At 44.4% G+C, this 15924-nt stretch overlaps 1 protein-coding gene across 1 annotated transcript in view; it reads left to right on the forward strand.

Annotated features, from left to right (window-relative positions):
- ARID1B (AT-rich interaction domain 1B) overlaps positions 1-15924 on the forward strand; it is a 305167-nt gene that overhangs the window by 48468 nt on the left and 240775 nt on the right.

Below are 15924 nucleotides of genomic sequence, written 5' to 3' on the forward strand. Positions count from 1 at the left end.
TTTTACTTAAAAAGCCACCAGTTTGTTATACAAGAATAGAACTCAGAACAGCATATGGGAGAGATGCATGGGGTAGGGTATGGGGAAGGGGTGGGGAGCTTTGGTGCCCTCTGAGCCTGTCTCTCTCCCCAAATCTCCATGTTCACAACCTGCAATCTGTGAACCCTGTCCTTTTGGGTTTTTTAAGAGGCTTCATACATAGGTTCGATTGATAAAATAATTGGCCATTGATTCAACCTCCTGCCCCTCTCCCCTCCTGAGGTTGGGGTGGGGATGTGGGTGGGGCTGAAAGTTCCCACCCTCTAATCACATAGTTGGTTCTCCTGGCTCCCAGCCTCCATCCTTATAGGAGTTCTGGAGGTACCTCATTAACATGACAAAAGACACCTTGGTGGCTCTCAGGACTTAGGAATTCCCTGGGTTTTAGGAGCTATGGGTACCCCTTCACCACCACCCCCCACACACACACACCGTATTATAAATCACCATATCACAGCCTCCCTTCAGACTCATAGGGTGAGGAATTACCCAAATCCTGAGAGAGTGTGCATGGCCTGGCAGCCAGAGGACGGACTGGTGTGCACAGGGCCGCTGGGCCGCTCACTGCACGCGCTTTAGGAAGTTCTTATGGGTGAGATGAGTGTTATTATCTGCGATTGTTTACACAGTGGTTGACCATGTAGGGCGTTTACACAGCAGCTTCTCCTTCAGTGAGGTGGAAGGAGCATTGTAACACCATTTATAAAGGGGGGTTAAGGAATCTGAGGGCAGGGAGGGAATGCAGGCTCACAGAGGGCATGCAGCTGATCAGGACAGAGCTGGAGCTTGGCTCCAGCACTTCGCACTCCAGAGTCCACGCAGCGTGTCCCGGTGGTACCAGTGTGCAAGCACCGTGCCCTGGTGCCGCGAGGGCCCGGAAAGGTGCTTTCACCACAGGCACACTCACTCCCATGGAACCTAGTTCAAGGGTAGAGCTGCACACCAGCAGATCTGGTTCTGCGAGCGCTAATTTGGCATTTTGTATTCTTGTTCTGTCTACTCGGGTTGTTTAATGCTGTAACATCTCTCTGGTTGACTGAAGCCATATGTCATTCAAATGGAACCTGTACCGTGGCATTGGCCTGACACTCACTCAGCTGTGGAGTACAGCAAGAAAAATTAGGAAAACTCCACGTGTTCATTAGACCAGTGGAATGTACAAGCACTTCTGTGGCTGTGCCGGCCTCTGCACGCTGCAGATGGGAGCACAGTAGACCAGGCCTTTGAGCTTTCCCCTCTGGACATGGAGAAGCCAAACACGAGCCCTTTAAGAGAGTCTATCAGTGGGAGATAAGTTTTGGGAATTAACTGCCTCCAAACAAGTAGTATAAAAGGTGCTCTAGCTGATTATTTTTCTTATCAGATTAAACACAAATTCTTAAGCGCATTAGGTAGTTTTTCTGTTCTAAGGACAGGTTTTGTATTTTACAAGCTATTACATAACTCTTGCTGTTAGAATATAAACATGATGTTCATATGTAGGTATGTATATCCATGTAGAGGTGTGTGTTAAACAGTGTTTCCTCTCTTCAGACTAGTGGTACATCTTGTGGGAACCTAGAGTCAGCTCTTCATGATGGCAGGAAAAGAAACAAAACAGCAACGGCATAAAAATCTCAAACTCTGCAGCAGCAGGTGGCAAACTCATGTGGAGACACCTCCCATTACGTGGAAGTCTGGGATCTCTGCTGGCACCGGGGCCTTGTGGGAGCTCTGGGAGCCCAGTACCCCTGTGCTGCTGTATTTGAGCTGCGAGGTGGGGTGGTGCGGTGGTGTTAAGAGTGCAGGTTAGTGTTACCTAGAGGGGAGGAGAGAGTTAGAGTTAGAACAGAGGAAGTGATGGTGTAAAGATACATTTTCTGGGGGGGAGAAATCTGAAAGTGACCCAGGGTGTCCTAGGTCCAGTGGCGGTGTGAGAGGCAGGGCTCACTGCAGAGCATTAGCAGGGTGTCCGGAAGTCGGCGAGTGGTCAAAGTGTCAAAGGCAATGCTTTGTGTAGGTTAATAACTTTTTATAATTATTTAAAGTGTATTGTGTAAGGTTTGCATAAAAACATGGATGACTTTTGGTGAATGGCAGTTATTAAGTTTTTATTATTTTAGAAAATACTTGTTAATTCTGTATGGTGCAAAACTTTCAGTTGACAACAGGTGTGCAATCATTTTCTCAAATTTCTAATGGAGAGAGAAGGAGGCCAAGAGAAGGTTAGAAGGGTGTCTGTGCAGGTCTGTGGCTTGATCGAGGTCAGCAGGGATTTCAAGTCAGTCACTGGTGTTTGTGCAGCTCAGAGTGTATAGACCTGGGCCTGCAGGACTTCCCTTGGTTCTGCCTGGTGGCTTGTGCCACTCCAAGCCCCCCACTTACCCCACCTTCTGGGGCTGTGAGGTCTGGAACAGCCTGTCTGTGGGCCGCTCTTCTGACCTCAGCAGGCTTCCTGTTACTTAGCACCAGGGCAACCATCAGGTGGCTTGTCTGGATCCCCAGTGAGGTCTGGGATGTGGTATTTGAGATTTTGGATGTACCAGGTTGGAAATTCATGATATGCCAGAAGAAAGTTGAAGCCATTGGATAACTTTTAGTTGTTTTATTTTCTAAAAATATACTTTTTATTGATTTTGGAGAGGGAGAGAGAGACAGAAACATCAATGATGAGAGAGAATCATTGATCAGCTGCCTCCTGCACGCTCCCCACTGAGGGATCGAACCTGCAACCTGAGCATGTTCCCTCACCAGGAATTGAACCATGACCTCCTGGTTCATAGGTTGATGCTCAACCACTGAGCCACACCAGCCAGGCTAGTTGTTTATTACTTTTTAAAAATGAGTGTGTATGCATAATACACACATACACATGTGTCACCTATAACACATTCAGGTTCTTTCCCTTCGTGTCTGCACATATGATGTATTGTCTGCAGTTTTGTATCTCACGGTTCAAGGAGACTAAGGACTGCGTGGGGTCTTGGACCTCAGTGTGTGACTTCTTCCTTCACCCGTTATTGAAGCTAATCTAAGTGGTACGTGCTGGGGTGTGCTTGACATTTGTTCATGTTGATTAAAGGGAAGCAGTGATAGCAATAATTCCAAACGGTAGGTACTCTGTAAAAATTACCATATGGAGGCCACCAATCGATGTCTCTCACATTGATGTTTCTCTCTTTCTCTCTCTCCTCTTTCCCTCCCTCCCTCCTTCCCTCCCATTCTGTGAAAATCAATGGGAAAAAATATCCTTGAGTGAGGATTAACAAAAAAATAAATAAAAACCTATTACCGCATGATTTTGGAATGCACTTTTGATTTCCGGGGGGAGAAAGCTGTTTGGGTTAATACGAATAGTAATATAGGGAGGCATCCTGAAGGTGTGGGGTACAGGGGAAAGGTCTATAATTCTTCCACAGACAGTTCACAGTTGATATTTGAGAATTAACTATAACGCATTAACTTGGGTGGTCAATTACATATTTGTCTTTTAAAATAAAATGTACTACTTTATACAGAGTCAACCATTCATACAGCCAGTATTTTTTTAAGCATCTGCTCTGTGTATAGCATGGCCTTGGGGATTAAAGAGTCTGCGCTCTCATTCCCTCACATTGTGCTGAACTGGTTACTCCTCATTCCCTCTCTGTGTTCCTGTCTCCCCACCTGGGTTTCTGTTGCTCAGCACAAAGTCCTGCCAGTGGACGCCAGTCCCCCCTCCGGGCCGAGGTCCAGCGCTTCGGGCCTGAGCAGCATTTCCTAGTGTTCTGGGGTCTCCCCCACCTCTTGCCAGGGCCTTGGCTGCTCCCTTCTGCTGTTCTCTGTTCCTGCTCAGAATCTCCCTGTTTATGCTGAGTTGTAAACATGTGTTATCTCTGTCTTCTGCTTGTAAGCTGCTTATGTACAGGGATTTGTCTTCTTCATTTTTGTATATTCCACGGGGCCTTGGAGATTCTGTTGACATTTTATTGCTCAATAAAATGTTGAATCAATACATGTGATACAATGGGAAACGCAGAGAACTTTGAAATCCACCTGGGAAAGCAAAGCCTACGTACAGATACCAACTGTAAGGGAGCCTTGCCACGCTTTCCCTTCAAACTCTGGGGTCTTTTGCATCAGAAGACAGCGGGCTAGCACTGAGTCTGTCACTAGTTGGCCACACACTCCAGACATTTTCAGGCTCTTCCCTGTGAAAGGAGACTCGTTCTGCTACTCTGCCTGGGATAGTCATGGAGTCAGTTACACGAGAGCATCTGTATGAAAGTCATTGAGAAAGTTTTAAAGTGCCGTGTGAGGTGGAGTGTTGATATTGTCGTCACTGTTATTTTGGGGAGTAGCTGATGTCAGTGAACGTTTTTATAATGAGGTCTGTCTGGTAGTTACTGTATCAATCATTTAGGAGAAGAGTCAGCTGGTAAGCCTGGTGCTGTAGTTGGTGGCATCGGGGGTTTTATATTGTGGTCCCTGGTAGCGAACAGAGAGATTATGATAGAAGAGCACAAGGGGGGAGCCCGAGGCGAGGGGCGTGAACTCAGTAGCTTAACTTCTGTGTTTTCTAAGATGCCAACTGCACCAGCACAGCTGCCTCAGTTTCTTCTGTCCCGGTGCCAGCTGGGTGGGGCGTTTGTGAGACACGCAGGCTCCCTGTTCTCACAGCATCTCACCCAGTGCCTGTTGCCTACAATGGTCTTTCTCATATGCATTCAACTTCTCCATTAGACAGGGAGAAACATGTATACACACTCTAGCAGCTGATAGCTCAATTATGTGTCTTTCTTTTCAGCCAGACTAAGCTCTGAATAAAGGAAGTTTGAAAATGCAGTTGAAGTACAAACACTGCCTTTATAATTATTCTAAGTGTGTATACATTTCTTTTGGACACGGTGTTCCCCCCAAATGTATACACACTTCAACACCTGATAACTCACTTAATTTTCACTCCTTTTCAAGTTTAATTTGAAATAATGGATGAAGCCAGACTAAGCGTTGAACAAGGAAAATTTATTCACTAGACTTTTTATGGGGATACACAAAAGAGAGAGTTTATGGTACAAAACCAGCAACAGCTGATGAATTGAGGGCGCACAAATACCAAATGAAATGATTCTTGATGTTTGCGATTCCACTGCTTCAAGTTATCAGCAGTGCCTGGACCAGAACGGTCATCAGTTTGAAAACAGGCATTGACAAAAAAATTATTCATTTCTGTAGATTCTTCTAAATTTTGAAAAGGAACTATATGTTAATAAACACTGCCTTTATAATCATTCAAAGTGTATATACATTTTTTTTGGTATACCCTACATGTTAACTGTCTTCTTCTTAGCATCGTTGCAAATTTCAGGTAGAAGTAATAACTTTTTTCCAAGTATTTCTCCCAGAGATATTATTTGCCTGAATATTCATATAAACCTTGCAAAGAACTCATTGTTGGGGAACCTCAGAATTACCCTAAGGGCATGGTGCCAGGTTTCTCACGGTGAGGGTCCTCAGATATGGTGCCTTATCCCTGTGATGTGTTACTTTTACTTCTTTGGGATCTATGCAGAAAATCCAAAGAAGTCATGATCCTTCCTCTTCACTCTTTTTTTGGGGTTTGTTTTTTAAATTATTATTTTATCATTGAATTTATTGGGGTGACCTTGGTTAATGAAATTCTGTGGGTTTCAGGTGTACGATTCTATAACACATCATCTGTATATTGTATCATGTGTTCACCACCCCAAGTCAAGTCTCTCTCCATCACCATTTCTACCCCATAGGCATAGCCTCTTTTACCTCCCCACTCCCCTTCCACACCAGGTCATTCCTAAGACTCCGTGCAGTGTCCCTTCCGCTGGGAGCTGTCCCGCGTCCTCCCTCGATACCCCTACACTCCCCAAGCCGCCCATGTGCTGCTTCGCAGGGCCAGGCACAGCAGAACCAGCTGCTCAGCGGTGAGTGAGTGAACGGACGAGTGAGTGAACGGACGAGTGAGTTAGTGTGTGGCCCACCCACTGGCCTTGCCTGGAAGTGCACCCACATGGGCCTGGCACACACGTCCCAGCTTGGCTCCGTGACCCTGGACAAGACTCTCCCTGTCCCACTAGCCAGACAGGACTCTGGGAGCCAGGAGCACTGACCTGGGCCTTGATGTCAGCGGGCAGAGGGCTGCAGGGCTTTGGGGTCGCCCCTGCTCCTCTGGATGTGGGGTCAGAGCCGGGGCTAGGACCAGGCATCCTGTCAAACAGCCGCAGTGTGGGAAGTGCTCGGATGGAGATGTGCAGAGATGGGAAGCAGGCGACACTGGTCATGGTGGGTGGACCTGGACCCTGGCCTCAGGGCCAGCTCCATGGGTGGGGGATGGGCGAGGGCAGCACCCTCCGCTTCCCCCAGCACCCACTAGCGCATGCCAGGGCAGGGCAGCTGTGAGCAGAGTCTAGGGCTGCAGGGCCCTGTGGGCACTGCAGGAGGTGCCTGGGGGCATCACCCACTCCCGGCAGGCAGGGGGCAGCAGGAACAGGCTGCAGGGCCCAGGAGCTGCTCACTGGCATAGGCAGGAGGCCAGGGTGGGCTGGGTGGGCTTCCCCTGTCGGGGCTCAGGACCTCTTCACTCTTTTATTTTAGAATTTACTCCCATCTCGTTTTCCTACACTGTCTGCTCTGGAACTCCTTTTCAGACTTTTCATTTCTTTCTCCAGCTGGGAGGTCGGCGTGCGTCTCTAGCCCGCGCTCCTTGCTCCCCTTAGCACGCACTCGTTCTGAGTCTCAGCTCAGGACCATGACCTAGCTGACCAGCCTCGCTCTGCCCCCTCTCGCTGTGGCTCCGGTTTCCTTGCTGGAGCTGCTGTCTCCTCTCTGCGCGGCAGGGAGCTCAGTAGGTTGCTTCCCTGCTCTGTGGACTTTGCCTCTCAGGTGGCAGTTGTATCCTGGTGACCTGCCCAGTGGTGGCTCTTTCTCTGGCCGTGCCAGTGTGTATCAGTGGCAACTGTAGGTCAGGGCTGGGGTTGGGGAACCGATATCTATGGACACTAATTTATTCTGGTACAGTATCATTCAAAACAGTATTCTCTGAAAAAAAATGAAGCTCAAATGTAGTGTTTTTCAACTGTTCATTGTGATTCACTCATTAGTGGGGCCACAAAAGCAATGCATTAGGCTACAGCCAGGAATTTTTTAAAAGGGAAAGAATTAGAGCATAAAATATGAATGCATCACATGTGGTAAGGGTGTCATGTGCTCAGGGATGAGCTATAAAACATAACTCATCTTTTGATTTGGAGTCAAAATATTTGAAAGCCTTGCCCTGATTAACCTTCAGGTTTTTTAAGTTCCTTTGATTCTCTTCTCTACCCTCTTTTCCTTCTAATGAAAATGTAAGAAATTGGTGTTTTATTTTTTTGTAGTTGAGATAAAGTAGAATTAGAATATGGTTTGATTGCAGGAAAGCCCGGCGGATCATTGAAAGCACCGTTACTTAACGTGCCAGTGGCAGGGCAGGTTTCCTGTGTTCCCATCCGCTGCACGTCAGGGCGTGGCCGCTGGAGGCTCCTCCTTGGACTGGCAGTTCCTAGAGGGAGGATCGGAACTTGTTGGGATGGGGTGCCTGAACCCTAACATTGATTTGTCCTGGATGTGCGGAGTGATCAGAGGCTGCTAAGGAGGTGGCTTAGCAGGCTCCCACCAGCGTGGGGAGCGGAGGATATTGGAAGGAGGTTTCCGGAACCAAATGACCAGCTGGTGTTGCTAATCCTTTTCTCAGCAGTTTGACGTAGCTGTGGGTTTTAAGTGATTGTTGAATGTAGCATCTCTGGTTAGAAAAGGTGACCATTCTTCACCAATTCCTCCTACAATTCCTCATACCTTGTCTTGAGCCGGTTCCACCAGTCTTACAAGCCACATTCTTGAAGGAAAACTGAATATGTCAAAGGAATAGTTGGAAACCATGCCCCTCTCCCCAAAATATACAGTGCATTTATTCAGGGGTTTGTGAAAGTGAAAATCATTTAGGGATGCTGTTTGAAACTGGCCTTTTCATTTTAATGGTGTGTAAGAGATTGTTTTCTTACAGTTAAAATACTAGTAAAAATAATGGTCTGATTAGAAATCTTTTGACCCAATTATTCTTATTTGTCATTGGATTGGAGGACTGTACCTTAGGACAATTATTTTATACCCCTTCACATTCTAGCAAAACCATTAAATGACTTCCATATTTCCCCAAAGTCTACTGGCTTCCCTGCCAGGGTGCTTCGAATGGACAATCTAAGATTACATCTGTGGTGAAGTATAGTTTTGAGGGGGTAATATCTTAAGATTTTCTCACGAGTAGGTTAGAATGCCCAGTTTTACTGAATTGTTACTGAAGAAGAGACAGTAGAAAGAAGTGAACATTTGGTGAACCTTCCACGTTAAGTAAACCTTCCTCTGCCTCAGGTGTCCTTCTGTTAATAATTTTCAAAGTCAACATCTTATATTTTTTCCTGACCAATCTTTTGGGGATACTTGGCACATGTTCCATCTGATGAAATAAGAAAAAAATTGCAGATCTTCTTTGGCAAGGGGAATAATTAAATAATTTTCTCTTTTTTATACAAGCATTTGCTTTAAGATATATTTATATTTCAAGGACTTTGATATTTTTTTCAAAGCATCATTTCCTCATGCTGTCTCAGCCTCATAATGAAACTCCTCTTTAAGCTGTTACCCAATATCACAAGTTTATCCTGTAGGTTAAGTTTATGTGCTAAGTGACTCAAAAGTAAGAGACTCTTCTGCCTGCTTTTGCGTTGAGTATCTGTCTGTGTTGGTAGAGATTTCGCATCCTAACGCTTTTAAATTAATCTAAACCACCTAGGTTTTAAAATTTCAGTTTTTAAAACTTCAAAACCATTGTGTACCTCTTTCCTTTGTAGCCATTGTCTTCTTTACTCACCGGTTGCCCTGTTCAAGGCTTTCCCACTCCTGCTGCTTCTCCTACGCTCCCGGTCCCAGCCTTGTCTGTTATATTGCTGTCTTCTAGAACAGAGCAAGGTCTCCATAGCCTCCCCTCTTCCAGTCCCGGTCCAGTGTCCACTTACAGCAGTGGTTCTCAACCTTCCTAATGCTGCGACCCTTTAATACAGTTCCTCATGTGGTGGTGACCCCCAATTTCATTGTTACAAATGGAACATAATTAAAGCATAGTGATTAATCACAAAAACAATATGTAATTATATATGTGTTTTCCGATGGTCTTAGGCGACCCCTGTGACAGAGTCGTTCGACCCCCAAAGGGGTCGCGACCCACAGGTTGAGAACCGCTGACTTACAGTCTCTCCTCACGCTTCACTGACACATTACTCCTTTCAGGGCTGAGTGTTGCAGGAGCGTGGAGTGAGCTCGGGGTGGGGGCAGGCGCACAGAGAATTGAGTCTGTTTGTGACCAGCTGGATGAAATTGTGCAGGTTTCCTAACCCTTGATCTTAGTAAGGAGAGGGTTGAGCCAGTGACCTGAAATCTCTGCCAATTCTAATAGTGCCTGGAAAAGTAATTCACAATAAAGTGTGATTAGGGTTAGCCTGCTGAGGATGGGGGAGTAGATGTGGATTTTCCGACTCAAAAAATAGCTTCTTGGTCCAAACACATGTTGGATATAGTTTTGAGCATCTTCTTTATCGCGCCCCCCCCCTCCCCCCCCAACCTCAGACTGATGCAGGGAATAAAATGCAAGGAGTCAATTTACAGCCACTTAGGGGAGAAATCTGAGGGGTTAGTAGTAGAAACATCTTCTAATCCAAAGGGACTCCTTTTCTTCTTGTGCCCCATTGTTGGTTAGGAGTACATTCCGAAAGTCAGGGCAAAAAAACACAAAGGCCGGTTCTGCTCACTTGAAGCCTTTTGTGTCCCTGGGTAGCTCAGGACCAAGCCTCAGCTGCCTGCCTGCCTCCCAGCCAGTGTCTCCCACTCAGGGAGGGTGCCGCAGGCCCCACACCTCCCTGGGTTCTCGGTCTCGGAGGGCCCGATAGGCAGGCTGAGGCCGTGGTATGTGAAGACGTCTGACCCTTCTGTATTATTGTTACTAGTATTTTTCTCCAGGCACGCGTTCACCATATACATGTTTCTCCCTCAAAAATATCTTATAAAACACTCAGACTGTATATTTTAGAGAATCATGTTTAACACAATATTGTTTTTGAAATTCCCATATTAGAGGGGCTTGGTGGTTTTTTAATTCACATTTTCATTGATTCAGGTACCAAACTCTTTCCCTCCCTCCCTCCTTCCCTCCCTCCCTTCCTTCTTGCAGGAGAGAAAAAGAAATGTAGAAAGACTATAGAAACAACCAGCCCTTTAACCCTCAAAGGGTGAGCTGTAGACTGTTGGTAATAATACAATTATATGGTTACCTTAAAAAAACACACAACAACTTTAAAGCTATGTTAAAAAATCACACACATGTGCACACACACACACACACACACACACACGAAGGAGGACTTTATATGCTTGGTATAAAATCCCCAAGGTAGAAAGAGCCGGCTGTTCCCCCACCGTCAAGTTCATCTCCATTGAAGATACCAGTTGCTTGGCTCTCTGTTGGCTGCTTTAAAATTCTAGTCTTACTCTAGTAAATCCCTGTTTTCTCCATGGTTATCTCAGACAGAACAGTCTTTTCAGTCTTGCATTCACTGCACATGTTCCAGCCATGCGGTTACAAAGTTGACATTGCAGCCTCAGCAAAGGTTATCTCTTTAAAATTCTCTGAAATTCCCCTTTGGCACATCCGTTTTGGCAGCCGGTTTATAGAGGAGAGTGGTGGAGCCCTTGGCTCCTTGTGCTTTACAAAAATAGACATCTCTGGCCAGAGGGCGCGGGCGAGCCGCTCCTTCCGTCGCCTGTAGTGGATGGCATCCCTACCGCGTGTGCGGACCAAGTGGTGGTTTTCTAAAACATGAAAGTACTGCGCCCGGACACTTATTTTAAAGTCTTATTGGAAAACCCTGCTGCTCTAGCCCGGGTGTGAGGTACTGTTGTACTGTTCTGATTTTTATTTTGTGCTCTTTGTCAAAATGGAAACAACTCAAAGATTATATTCACTGATTGAAAATTACCGGTGGCCGTTTGGGCAATAATATAACAAACATGGGGACTTCAAGTTGTTTTCCCATGAGGTGTAGTCATCACTAAATAAAAGACCGCGTGCCTCCCTTCCTGGGAAAGCACTTTCTGGGTGGAGGTCAGGGCACCCCGCGAGGCAGCACGGGCCGTTTCCCTTCTGTAAGTGGCTCTTTCCTGGAAACTGTTGCTTCTGGTAGCGGAGCTGACCTATTTATTAGGCTGGATGCACGGAGCCTTGATTTCTCTTGCACTGTGACCTCCTCGGAGAGGAGCTCCGCACAAACCTGTGGGTACGTTTCCTAGTTAGGCTCTCGGTCTGGTTTCAAAGCAACTGCATGTGTTTGGAATGGAAAAGTCTGACGTTTCATTTTGCTTTCAGTGTAGATGCTGGCAGCCTAGATGTCAGCTTTCACATTAGAAATGAGCATGGCTCCCTTCACTGTTGAATTTGTTCCTGCTTATGTTATATGTAAACAAGGCATGGAGACTCTTGGCTGAATTTTTCTCCCCTGTGATAATTTATGCAAGATTTTAGTCCCTTGTCTTTAGGTACTGGTCCTCTTTTCTTCAAGGGTAGATTGTATGGATTACCAGTCTTTGGCTGTTAGGCATCCCTCCCCCTCACCAAATGTATGTACATTGGAAATACGTTCCTTTTTTAGTTAACATTTTTAGAATGAGATTATTGTCTTGTGCGTCACACACATATTTTCTCTGAAGCTGCATGATGCTTCCGTTTTATCAAAAAGCACACTGTACACTTTATAGACCTGTGATATCGAATGTCCTTGATGGATCCTTGGTAAGAAAGTGTTTTAAAGTGCATAATGAGGGCACTTGAGCATAAAGCTACAATTACACACTTGTGTGTTAATTTTGTGTGCAGTGAGACTTGCGTTCAACAGTGGCTGCACGTGAGAGGCAGCGTTTCCTGCCAGTGAAGCTGCGTCCCCTCTGAGTGGCTGCTCTGGAGGGAAAGGTGAGCAGCTGTGGTCTGAGGCAGAGGCAGGACAAAATGGGAAGGAGAGGTTTCTTGTAAAAGGACCCTCCCTTTGTGTGTGGCCGTGCTTGCTGGGCCTGTGGAATCATTCATGCTATTTTAGTTTCTGTTCCACAATAAAGACGAGAGAACGAAAGCAGTTTAGATAAGCCAATGAAAACAATGAAGGCACAGAATGGGATAGATAGCAGTTGACAAGGAATCTTTGATCTGGTGGAATAAAAGCTTTGGTTTGCAGTGCTTGGCCATACATTTGCTAATCAAATCTGTGTATTAGCATTAGGGGCGCTCCTTGAAGCTCAAAGTTAATTTTACGAAAGCTAAAGGATGTACCTCTTTACAAAGTGGATAATAACATTCCAGAACCTGTTACCCTCCAGAGGCAGCGTGAATTAGAAATATAAATTAATTTAAGGAGGGTATACATAAATTCATGGGTGCTAGGATGATGGTGGTTATGAAGTGGAAAGAAAGGCTGTTTAGGACGCAGCTCGGAATTTTGGAAATTGAGGTCTTGGGAAGCTCTGCCACTTGGTCTCCACAGCCATGTAGAATACTCACTCCTCAGAACATGGGTCTGGCTTAGGAGTCACTTATGCCGCCATTTGCTAAATATAGAGCAGTTGGACTTAGAATAAGCAGTGAGTAGATGTCATTGTGATGTTATTCTTTTTCTAGGCTATTTCGTCAGCAATTAATTATTGTAAAGACATCTGAGAGAAATTATATGTATATTATTGTCACTGTTATTTACTTTATACACTCTAATATTGTGTGTACCTGTTAAAGGAGGTTTTAGAAAACCAATTTGTCATGTAAAAGGACTTATTACTGATGACAGATTAGAGCATTTAAAAAATATTTTTTTATTTCAGAGAGGAAAGGAGAAGGAGGGAGAGAGAGAAACATTAATGATGAGAGAGAATCATCAATTGGGTGCCTCCTACACGCCCCTTACCGAGGATCGACTTGGCAACACAGTCATGTGCCCTTGACCGGGAATTGAATTGTGACCTCCTGGTTCATAGGTTGACGCTCGACCACTGAGCAACACCGGCAGGCGACAAATGAGAACTTTTTAACTTCGTTTCCCAAATCAGAAAGTAAATTTTTTTTTTCTGATACAAATTAAAATTATTTTAAGCTAAAGGAGAAGGTTAAAGTAGCCCAGGTATGTTGGTTATTTTTCAGTCTATAAAACAGCAGCAGTGTCTATGGCCTGGAAGTCATCTGTTAGGAACAAGGACCTGGGCACAAATGAAGTGGCCCCAGAGCAGCACGAGCTGTGTATCGGTCATCAAGTCTGTTCTGGGGTTGAAGACACTGACCCTTGAATGCTTTGTGAGCTCCTTCTTCCCCCCCTGGTTGTCTTTTTGTTGTTGTTGTTATTCAAGGGAAGCTGAACTTAATTGGAAGGAATTTAGCTGTAGAGTACACTGCTTATAAGTGTTCAATATACATTTGTTGATTGTTTCTCATTTTTCAAGCGTGAAGGAGTAATTTCAGGAAATTGTGTACTGTTTTTCTCCCTTAGTCAAGCCTAAGGATAAGATTTTCCTTTTTGAAATAAGAAAATTGGAGGGGGAAAAAGCAACTAAATTGTTTAGAAATCTCAGTTGGGAGCTTAGCTTGAGGGACTGTAGATTGTGGAGCAGTTGTAGGATCTTGACCTTGTAAACTTTATTTATTACCTTCTAGCACATTATTTTTGACTGGACATGTTGACATAATAAAATTTCCTCATGCAATTGGTTCAGCCACACATTGGCTTAACATCTGAATTCCTGGCTGTGGGGAATTTTCAGTCTGTCTCTTATGCATGAAAAATAGCGTTTGATCTTTCTGTGCAGTTGGAGGCCAACAGATTTTGCCACAGTAATGACTAAAATGTAGCTGTTGTGATCGTAGGATATTTCCTGTGCTTTTTTGCCTTTTCATTTTGTAGAATTTACCTGGAGGGGCTCAGACGAAAAACAAAAATGAAGGAGATTTCTGTTGCTAAAGATAAATTGGTATAATAAACTTTTTGATAACTCTTAGAAAGACAGCAATAAGTAACCCAGAATAAATTGCATTTTGTTCTAGATTAATGAAAAACACTGAGTTGGTTTAAGAAGTGATAGATATCACTGTGATGTTATTCTTCTTCTAGGCTATTAATTCTTTACTCACATACCACACATTACACAGACCTTCAGCCAGCGGGCCCATGCTCTAACCACTCAACCAAATCGGCCAGGGCCTTAACTTTTTAAGGATTTCACAGATACTTTAATGTGCTAATTAATATCTTATGTTTTATTTTTGTAGCACATGTATTTCTGAAACATTTTTGAGTCTGGAACTCGTTTCTGACTGAAATTGGTTAGCATTCCTTGTAGGAGCCATAGAGAAATGCAGCCAGGAATTGAGATGCTAAGCCTGTGTGAGGCTGAACTAATGGCATGAGTCCTTCCTGTCAGAGATCTGCTAGTTTGCAGGACTAGGGGCCATATGAAGTCTGGCTGATCCGCCCCAGGGAAAGGCCTGGAGCAGAGTAGGCACCGGTGCAGCAGTCAGGGCTGAGCCCGGAGCACAGTCCTCGCCTGGCTCTGTAACTGACCACCGACCAGGCAGTTCTCTGGAGCCTGGGCTCCTCCCGCCTGTGTGTGCTGGAGCCACCTGTGCCCTGCCTTTTGGCGGGTGATACTGGAATGTGGGATATGGTGGAGGTGAACTCTTTATTTTAAATTATGAAAGTACAGAGACAAATAGAGTAGATACTTGTGTAGCTACGCCAAGATTATAATTGTTGTTAACACTTTGATATATTTGCTTCATCTCTCTTTTTTCAAAGGGAAGAAAACGCAAGGCTGAAGGTCCACCCCATCTTTCCCCCCCTCCCCTCCCTAGAGAGTGTCACATATTTCCTTTTCAATGCATGTGGCTGTACATTACTATATATATATGTATTCCTGAACAATGTATACTACTATTGTGTATTAAAAATTTATACAAATGGTATCACATTGCATTAACCTTTCGTTGCTTTCCTTTCTAATTCAGCATTATAATTTTTTGATTTGAACTGATTCGATATTTGGGTCTTCTTACTTCGCTTTTTAAAATACTGTATAGAATTCCATTGTATGACTACAGGAAACACTATTTTTCCCTTTACCTACTGTGTTAGAATTTGATTGTGTCCCCTTTCTGGCTCTCGGAAGCAGCGTTACATCGAGTATCCTTTCCGGGACACTGGAGTGTTGTATTGGCATGTACTTATTTACATGCAAGTTGCTGGGCCATAAGGCAGTGCACCCTTACACTCAGTGGGGAAACTGCCGTGTAAAACTTTTTAGAAATAAATAAGGGAAAATAAACCTTGGACATTTCTTCAATTTTCAAGTATGAGCATGAAGTTCAGGGTAAGGTGAAATGAAAAATGGAGCCTGGAATTTTGCACATTTAACATAATACAGAGACGTGAAAGTTAATACTCAAATTCTTTGTTAAAGTAGTTTCCTAAAATAAGTATTAAAGTAAATGAATCATTTTTAGCTATACTTTCCCTCTCCAACAATGTTTGAAAGCATTCAGATTTCTTTAAAAATTAGAATAATTTTTTTTGCTACTGTGTGTGCTCGTGTTCCACTTTAAAATCCTGCTTATTTAGAAATGAGTGAAATAAGTTCTTGTTTTTCTTATTTTTAAATAACAAACAGAAATGCTGTCATCTCGTGAATTTTCTGGAAGATTCCCATTTAGTTTAGTTTAGAGCTTCTCTTTTTATTGGAAACTGCTGACGGGTCCGGCATTTGCAGGATGACTTGGAGGGTTGGCGG

Source organism: Myotis lucifugus, unplaced genomic scaffold, assembly GCF_000147115.1.
Source record: "Myotis lucifugus unplaced genomic scaffold, Myoluc2.0 scaffold_125, whole genome shotgun sequence".
Lineage (NCBI taxonomy): Eukaryota > Metazoa > Chordata > Mammalia > Chiroptera > Vespertilionidae > Myotis > Myotis lucifugus.